Below are 9172 nucleotides of genomic sequence, written 5' to 3'. Positions count from 1 at the left end.
CATCTAATCTTAATTATGTCTTTAAAGGCCCTGTCTCCAAACAGTCACAGAGAGGGCTAGGACTTAAACATATGAATTGGGGGTGGGGGGGGCAGGGAACACAGTTCAGTCCATAACAAAGAAGTAATGCAAATGGATGGCAGAGGTACCAGTGAGTGGCAGTGGAAAAGGAGGAAAAGGGACAGAAAACTTATAAGGGAATAAGGGCCTGATGTTTACTTGGATGTTGAAGAATAAGGAGCAACCCAAGCTGAAGCAAAGTTTTCTGTCTTGGAGAGATCCACCAAGAGGGATGTAACTGGCATAAATGAAATCATTATTCCTTGGAGGACTGTTGTCCTTTTGTTTTGGTTTTGGAGGGAATAATCAGGAAAAGAGGGGCAGAAACAGGGCAAGGAGTTTTGTTGAAATTAAGGAGTCAGCAAGTCATACAAACAGTTGTATCTACTAGACAAGAAATACAGTCTAAAAAAAGTAAATATAAAGTTCACATTTTAGCCAAAAAAAATGGCTGATGTGCAAATAGTTACAGAACATCTTAACTGAAATTAATGAAGAACTTATGGATTTTTCTATCTTTTAAAATGTAGTTCTGGGGCGCCTGGGTGGCTCAGTCGTTAGGTGTCTGCCTTCAGCTCAGGTCATGATCCCAGGATCCTGGGATCGAGCCCCGCATCAGACTCCCTGCTCCGCAGGAAGCCTGCTTCTCCTCTCCCACTCTCCCTGCTTGTGTTCCCTCTCTCGCTGTGTCTCTCTCTGTCAAAGAAATAAATAAAAAATCTTAAAAAAAAAAAGAATTCTTTTTAAAAAATAAATAAATAATAAAAAAATAAGTAAAATGTAGTTCTATTTGTTTTATTTCCCAATAAAGATTCAACCTATTTTAGGGGCGTCTGGGTGGCTCAGTTGGTTAAGCATCTGCCTTCAGCTCAGGTCATGATCCCGGAGTCCTGGGATTGAGCCCCGTGTTGGGCTCCCTGCTTGGTGGAAGTCTGCTTCTCCCTCTCCCTCTGTACCTCCCCCCACTTGCACTCTCTCTCTCAAATAAATAAATAAAATCTTAAAAAAAAAAGAATCAACCTATTTTATGTTGTTCAATCCAGTTATATGTGAAAAAGTGATCAAATATAAGTTTATTGAAACTGGAAATATTTCATACAGCAGTTCTAAAGCACGTTTTATAAAACATGAACCTCATAAGGCCATCTATTATAGAGTTTTATGGTAATAAAAAATATACATCTAGGGGTGCCTGAGCAGTGCAATTGGTTAAGCATCCGACACTTGGTTTTAGCTCAAGTCATGACCTCAGGGCCCTGATCTCAGGGTCTTGAGATCGAGCTCTGCATCAGGCTCAAGATCAGGGCAGTCTGCTAAAGTTTCTCTCTCCCTCTCCCTCTGATCCTCCCCTCTGCTCTCTCTCTCTCTTTCTCTCTAAAATAAAACAAATAAATATTTTTGAAAACGTACATCTAAGTCACTACCTGAGAGCCATAATGCCCATTATCTTACAAAAGATTCTGAAATCAATGAGGATGGTCTAGATCAGTGGTTCCCAAATTTGGTTGTATATTAGCGTCACTGAGGGAGATTTACAAAAACACAGATAAACAGGGTTCACCCTAGGTTAACTGAGTCCGATCCTGGTGCTGGGCCTAGATGCTTCTAAATTCAAATTGTCCTCAGATAAACCTGACGCATGGCTACAGTGTTGGTCTGGAATAGGTTAGTAAGATGTTTATGCTAATCTTGTGCTTTGTCCTTCTGTCATCATGAACAATTAAGTAATTCCTATTAGATGTTGCTATTAGCCTCATAAGACAAAGGAGGAAAATAAGATTTTTAAAAGTTAAGAAGTCCCTTCCCATTTACTGGCACAAATGATGTAACCCAATCCAGGACCATCCAACTCCAAGGCATGTTCTTTCCACTATCCTAAGCTTCCTTCCAGTGTTTTAGAAGCCTCATATTTCATTCAGAAATCTCGGACTGCATTCAATGAATATTTTCTTAGTATCTATACATTCACAACATAAACAGACGTGAAAGCACAGTCTCTGCCTCTAACAAGCTTAGAAGTTAGTTCAGGGAAGGAGAGGAGTAGTGAGTAAAGGACAGAAAGAGAGGAAGGGAAAGAGGACAAACACCGATATGACTATGATAAAAGTAGTAAATGGTTTGAGAGAATTTCTAATAAAATGCCTGGGCAGGAGGGTGGGAACAAGGCTAAGGAGTAGGACAGGGGCAGGGTCTTAGTATATCTGAATAAGGGAGAAGATAAGGAATGGCTTTCTGGAGAAAGGGAAGGGGTGTTTGACCTGGTTCTTACAGGCAAACCCACTCCTACCACTTACAGAACAAGAAGCAGTATAGTTAGAGTACCTTCTCTTCATCTTCCAGGGATGTGCCCTCCAGCTGCATGGTCCACCCTCTGAAGGACTGACCTGGGAAGGCTCCCCAAAGAGGTCATGGAAAAATGCTTGGAACATTTTAGGTGGAGAATTCTGGAGTCCCAGTTACGTGGAGCATGGGGTAGAATACAGAAAGGGTTAATGTGTAGGCTCTGGAAGGACATAGGCCTTTTGGCCTTAATGATTTTTTACCTTATAGTGAGAAATATGGCTAAGGAAGGCCAGAGTGGGCTCCCTAAAGCCCAGGCTGTCCAGAAAATAGTACCTCTTCAAGGCATAATCAGATAGGATTCAGGAGACAGTGCTGGAGGAGGGAGGAAGAGGCAGGGAGAAAGGAGAGAGTAGGGGTGCCTGAGTGGCTCAGCCGGTTAAGCGGCTGCCTTTGGCTCAGGTCATGATCCCAGGGTCATGGGATCGAGCCCCACATTGGGCTCCCTGCTCAGCGGGGAGTATGCTTCTCTCTCTCCCTCTGCCTGTCTTCCACTCCCCCTGCTTGTGCTCTCTCTCTCACTCTCTCTCTCTCTGTGTCAAATAAATAAATAAAATCTAAAAAAAAAACAACGAAAGAAAGAAAGAAAGAAAGAAAGAAAGAAAGAAAGAAAGAAAGAAAGGAAGGAAGGTATTGGTAGAGAGAATTAACCAAAATGCTAAAAGAGGGGTAGCAAAGAGAAGGGTCATGGAGTGAGTATTCAAACTTTATTAGAAGGAGAAGATATTCATTGTTCTTGCTTCCAAGAGGGTCTTCCCTCTTATTCTCCTCCTATAACCTCTATCTCCTGAAAACCTTAACTAGTAAGGGTTTTATTGTGTCCCCACAAAATTTGTATGTTGAAGTTCTACCCCTAGCACCTCATATTGTGGCATATTTGGAAACAGGGTTATTTCAGATTTAATCAGTTAAAATGAGGTCATATGGGAGTAAAGTTAGTCCCTAACCCAATAGGACTGGCATCCCTTGGACACAGAGACATGTGCACGGAGAGAACACAACACAAGGATGAAAACAGAAATCGGAGATTGTCAGCAAACCCCAGAAGCTAGGCAAGGGAAGTAGAAGAGATTCTCCTCACAGCCCTGAAAGGCACCATGCCTGCCAACACCTTGATCTCAGGCTTTTAGTCTCCATAACTGTGAGACAATAAATAATTTCTGTTGTTTAAACCACTCAGTTTGTGGTATTTTGTTACAGCAGCCCTAGCAAACTAATATACTACCCACGCACCCATGTGGATGTCACCTTCTCCTGGAAGCTTTTCTCTTGCAGCCCCTCCTAAATCTTAATCCCACCTTCTCCCCTTTGGGCCCTGAGAGCACGGTCCTCTTAGAACAGGCACCGTACTCACTTGTGCTACACTTACGTGTGCCCCTGTCTTCTCTCTCTGATGGACTGGAAGCTCTGGTCCAGTTCATCATTGTATTCCTGAAATTAACACAGTGCTTGGTACAGGACAGGCATTCAACCCATGTTTGTTGGATAGAAATAATTAAAGGAAAAACTGATAAAAGAACAAAGCCTATAGGAAAATGCTCGTGGTCAGTGGTACATAAAAATCATTTTTCTTTCATATGAAGAGCTGCCTTGAGTCTCAATTATTTGGCACCTACTTTCTGACAGGCATTATGATAGCACCCAGTAATGCAAAGATGAAGCAGATATAGCCCACAGTTAAAAGAACTTACAGGCTGTTAAAGGACATATTCAAGTAAACAGTCACACTGTAATGTGGTAGTAGTAGGTTAGAATGCAGCATACGGTTAATTCTATGGGAATTCCAAAGCAGAAGTGCCTGACTGGTCTAAGGATCAGGATGAGGGGAGATGGGAAAGCAGTGGATGGTCAGGGACAGTGACAGCTGAGCTGGGACCAGGACTGGGCCTCCCCACTCTTTTGGAGGTGACTGTGAACACACAGGCCTAGATGGTGGATCTTAGTTCTCCCAGCAATGTTTATTTGAACAATGCAGCATTTCACTGAATAGCAGGTGATTGAGCATGAATTTACAGAGAAAGGATCGGTAGGTGGCACCTTTAAAAAACAGCCACCTCCTGCAGTCAGTGGTTACCCCAACCAGGAACGAGATCTGAAAAGGCAGCAGCAGGAGGGATGGTTACCATGAGTTTGCAACAGACTGGAATGCAGGTCAAGAAAGTGCAAGACAGAAGACAAGGAGCTGCCACTGAGAAAAGTTCATAAGGAATCGACCCAGTTCTTCAGAAAGGGTTCCTTGGGACACATTGCTCTGCAGACTCCTGACACTCAAGAATGACCATTCCTCCCTCATGCTTGCAATCTTGGAAGCTACCCCATTTAGCAGATAATCACACCATGAAGCAATGGCCCCTCCTTTTGCCTCTATCCCACTGTATTCGTTTGTTAGGGGAGCTATAACAAAGTACCACAGACAGGGGGCTTAAACACCAGAAATTTATTTTCTCACAGTTTCAGAGGCTGGAAGTCCAAGATCAAGGTGTTGGCAGTGTTGGCTCCTTTTGAGGCCTGTCTCTTTGGCTTGTAGATGGCCTTTTTCCTGTGTCTTCACATTGTCTTCCCTCTATGTCTGTCTGCGTCCTAATCTGTTCTTACAAGGACATTGGTCATATTGGGTTAGGGCCCACCCACATGACCTCATTTTATATTAATTACCTTTCTAAAGCCCCCATCTCAGATTCTGGGGTACTAGGGGTAAGGACTTCAATGTATGAATGGAGAAGGGGACATGATTCAGCCTATAGCATCCACTGAAACAGGCACTTTTGTTCTGTGTTAGACTAAGTTTTCTGTTCATGAGGAGTTTCAGAATTCTGAGTGGGGAAAATTATCTCCCTGAGGTGTGCTAGTATCCCTTTGGAAGAGGTAAATGCTCTCTCAGATAACTAATGGAGCCTGGAAGGACAGGTCCTGTAGAAGGCAGGCATAGATTGATGAAGTTTAATAAAGCTTGAGCATCAAGTTCTGCCACTATGAGTCCTAGGAGCTATAGACTATTTATAAGGAGAGAAAATGCATGACCACTATCAAGAAGCATTTCTAGATAAGTATTTCCAATAAATTGGCAAATAGATTTCAAGTAAAGAAATCTGAATATCCAGGTCTCCTGTAATGTATTGTGATTACGTTTCATGTTCTTAGTAAGTATTTACTTTTATACCAAATTGTTGTATTCACAATTTTGTATTCTTTCTCTCAAGCTTCAGGGTCCCCCTCAAAACTAGATCTGCCCCATAGAAGAAGATGAAACAGATGAAATTCTTTCTCATAGCTTGGACATTGAAATGTCCAAAAATCTAGGGTGGATGGGCAGAGTTGGGGTGTTAGATATGCTGTCTACTAAGGAGAAGCAGGAGAGGGTTGGAAAGTGAAAAACTCAGGCAAAATGTGTTTTATCTCTGGAAGTCAACAACAGTAAGGCAGAGTGGACAGTACCGATACACTGGTGCTATCTATTCTTCATGGAACTTATCTACCTTTGAAGTATTCAGTCTGGGCCTGATAATCATGCTAAAAATTTCCACTGTAAAGACACAGAGGAAAAAAAAAAAAGCTTTCACTGGAAAATAGTTAAAAAGCTCTAAAATTATTTTTAACAGGAACTAAGAGACTCTTTTTCCCAGCAACTGAATTCCCAACTCATCCAAACCAGACCTTTGTAAAATCAGAGGTGACACACAGAGGACCATACAACTCATGTTTACCAAAACTGGCCTGGCCTATACCAGGGAATAATCCCGGCTGCACAATATGCACCATGCCAACTGCCAGGCTTAGCAGCCCCAGACCACAAGACCTATGCAAAGGAAGCTGCACTGCCTTACATCAAGCCTACTGGGATGCAAAAATCTCATTCTCCTCATGTTATTTTGCATTCTAAATGCCAGTCCCTCTAACTATGGCTCCATTATTCCTGGACAATGGGTTTACATTTGGACTTTTAACTTGTGGTAATTACATCTCACCCCTCATTTTCAGTTTGGGGACTAGCTGAGAGTCAGACATGGCTGTCAGAGAGATGAAGACCAAACATCAGATGTATTACTTAAAATAACTAGATAGGAGGAGGTGAATAAGATGGATAGTCATGGTGAACTATCTATTATTTCCTCTAAACTTCAATTTACCCATAAGCAGAGTAGACAACTCATGCCCAGCCAACCAAGTTGCCCTGGTAATCTGGCCACACAGCAAAGAGAAGACCCAGAGATACTCTCTTTGTGGGTGGACACATCTGAAAGAAATTGAATTTAGGAGGAGCTGAACCAAACTGTCTGCTTCCAAACTCACCCATTAGATAAATCATGTCCTCCCTATGGGAAGAAGTGAGTAGAGACAGGAGGGCAAAAAAAGCCCAGGAGGGCCCCTCTGGCCAGAACAATGGACACAGGGAGTGGAGGCTTCCATCACACAGTATGGGCAACAAATATCTCATAAACGTTTAAAAAAATGTTTTGATCTTTAGATCAAGTAACTGAACGTTCAAAAATATATCAAAAGAAGATAATCAGTGATAAAAAGTTACGTACCAATATCCTCATTTTAACATTAGAGCAGGACAAAAGTCAAAACAATAAGGAAAAAGAATAGTATGTCTCTATTAAAATGTTTTCTAAATGTTTTTAATAAAATGAAAGACATTCATGTTGTAATGGTGAATTTTTTAAAAGGCAACAAAAGTGCACTGCAACATAATCTCAACACATGTTTTTTAAGTGTTTCCACAGAAAAAATAAAATGGATAAAAAACATTACATAGGTGTATTTTTCTTATATCATTACATATTTTTCAAATGTTCTACAAAGAGCAAATATTATTAATATGATTAATCAGAACAAGATTATTTCTTCAACTTGCCCAGTGTATCCAATCCACGATGTTTACTATGTATACAAATTTCATAAAATAAAGGAATATCATACTTAAGTATCACTCTTCAATCATGGGTTATACAAAAAGAAACCTAAACCCGTATAGCACATTACTATATAGACAACAGATATCAACAAAAAGCCAAAAAAAACCCCCCAAAAAACAAACCAACAAAACAATAAACAAAAAACAAAAAATAGCACATTACCGTAAAGACAACAAATACCCATATTTCTACAATATAAAATAGAAAACATATACTTTATCCTACTGTTGTAATCTACCTAAAAAGATGAGGATAAATACCTAATATACCTATTGATTCTAGCAAAACTAATCAATGATCAAATAAAATACTGTCTGTGAGCAAAAGCAATATCATTTTTTAAAGATTTTATTTTATTTTATTTATTTTATTTATTTAGAGAGAGCGTGAATAGGAGGGGCAGAGGGAGAGGGACAGAGAGAACTTCCAGCTGACTCCAGGCTGAGTGCAGCCCAACGCAGGGCTCAATCCCACAACCCCGAGATCATGACCTGAGCCGAAATCAAGAGTTGGACGCTTAACTGAATGAGCCACCCAGGAGCCCTTCAACATTTATTTGTTTGTTTGTTTGTTTGTTTCATTTAAATTCAATTAATATATAGTGTATTATTAGCTTCAGAGGTAGAGTTCAGTGATTCATCAGTCTTATATAACACACAGTGCATATTACATCACATGCCCTCCTTAATGCCCATCACTCAGTTACCCCATCCCCCCACCCACCTCCCCTTCAACAACCCTCAGTTTGTCTCCTATGATTAAGAGTCTCTTATGGTTTGTCTCCCTCTCTGATTTTGTCTTGTTTTGTTTTTCCCTCAACATTTAATTATACATGATTAGGGTTGCCAGATAAAATAAAGTCTGTTCAATCAAATTTGAATTTCAAATAAATAACTTTTTTATTATAAGTATGTCCTTTGCAATATTTGAGAGCCCATGCAATATTTGGAACATACTTACACTAAGAAATTATTCATTATTTATCTAGAATAACAATTTAATTGGCCACCCTGAATTTTTATTTGCTCAATCTGGCAATGTTGTTCATGAAATCATTTCAGAAAGCCACGTTCTCTCCCCTAAATATCCATTACTCTAGTTCCAGCAGGGGCTAGAACAACTGAATTGACCAGAAAGCACTCATCAAACGACAACTAGAGCTTTCTAATTCAGAGGGAAACCCTCCTAGGAAATTCACCTGAACGGCTTCCATGCTTCTAAAACTTGTGTATACGGCACTATAATTGCCTTTGCAAACTTCTCCCCATCCCCATTCTTGTTGCAAGTCCCAGGGAAACAAGAGCAGCAGGGAATCCAAGTGCCCTCATTTCCCAACTAAATACTAAATGGAATATGTAAGAGCCGGCCATCCTCCCCCCACCTGAGAGCCACCCCGCTGCACTGCTGCTCCATGCAACAGCTGCAGGAGGGTGGTCTGCACCAGCAGTGATTCCTCTGCAAAGCACAGACACCAGAGAAGCCAGGGATTGCCAGGGCAATAGCTGTCATCACTGGAAGAAACAAGGAAGACACTGTGTGGCTTCCTTCTTATTCCAGACATGGTTATCATATATTGTGATCAGAGTAAAATGGAGGCTGAACAAGGACAGGAAGAGCACTTGCACAACTGATGTATTATTATCCTGTGGCTCTTATTCCATTGTATGAACAATAAATACAGATATGGAGCACAAGATGCAGTTATTCAAACCCTCTCTATCTCACCTATAGATAAGAACTCAATCTCCAAGAAGACTTTGGTAGCCAGGTGGCTCTCTGGATCCTTTGTTAAGTGCTGGCCCCAAACCCCAAAAGATTTCTACCCATTGTTTGGTGCATTACTTCTAGGAAAG

Source organism: Halichoerus grypus, chromosome 10 (assembly GCF_964656455.1).
Source record: "Halichoerus grypus chromosome 10, mHalGry1.hap1.1, whole genome shotgun sequence".
Lineage (NCBI taxonomy): Eukaryota > Metazoa > Chordata > Mammalia > Carnivora > Phocidae > Halichoerus > Halichoerus grypus.
This window is presented reverse-complemented; position numbering follows the sequence as displayed.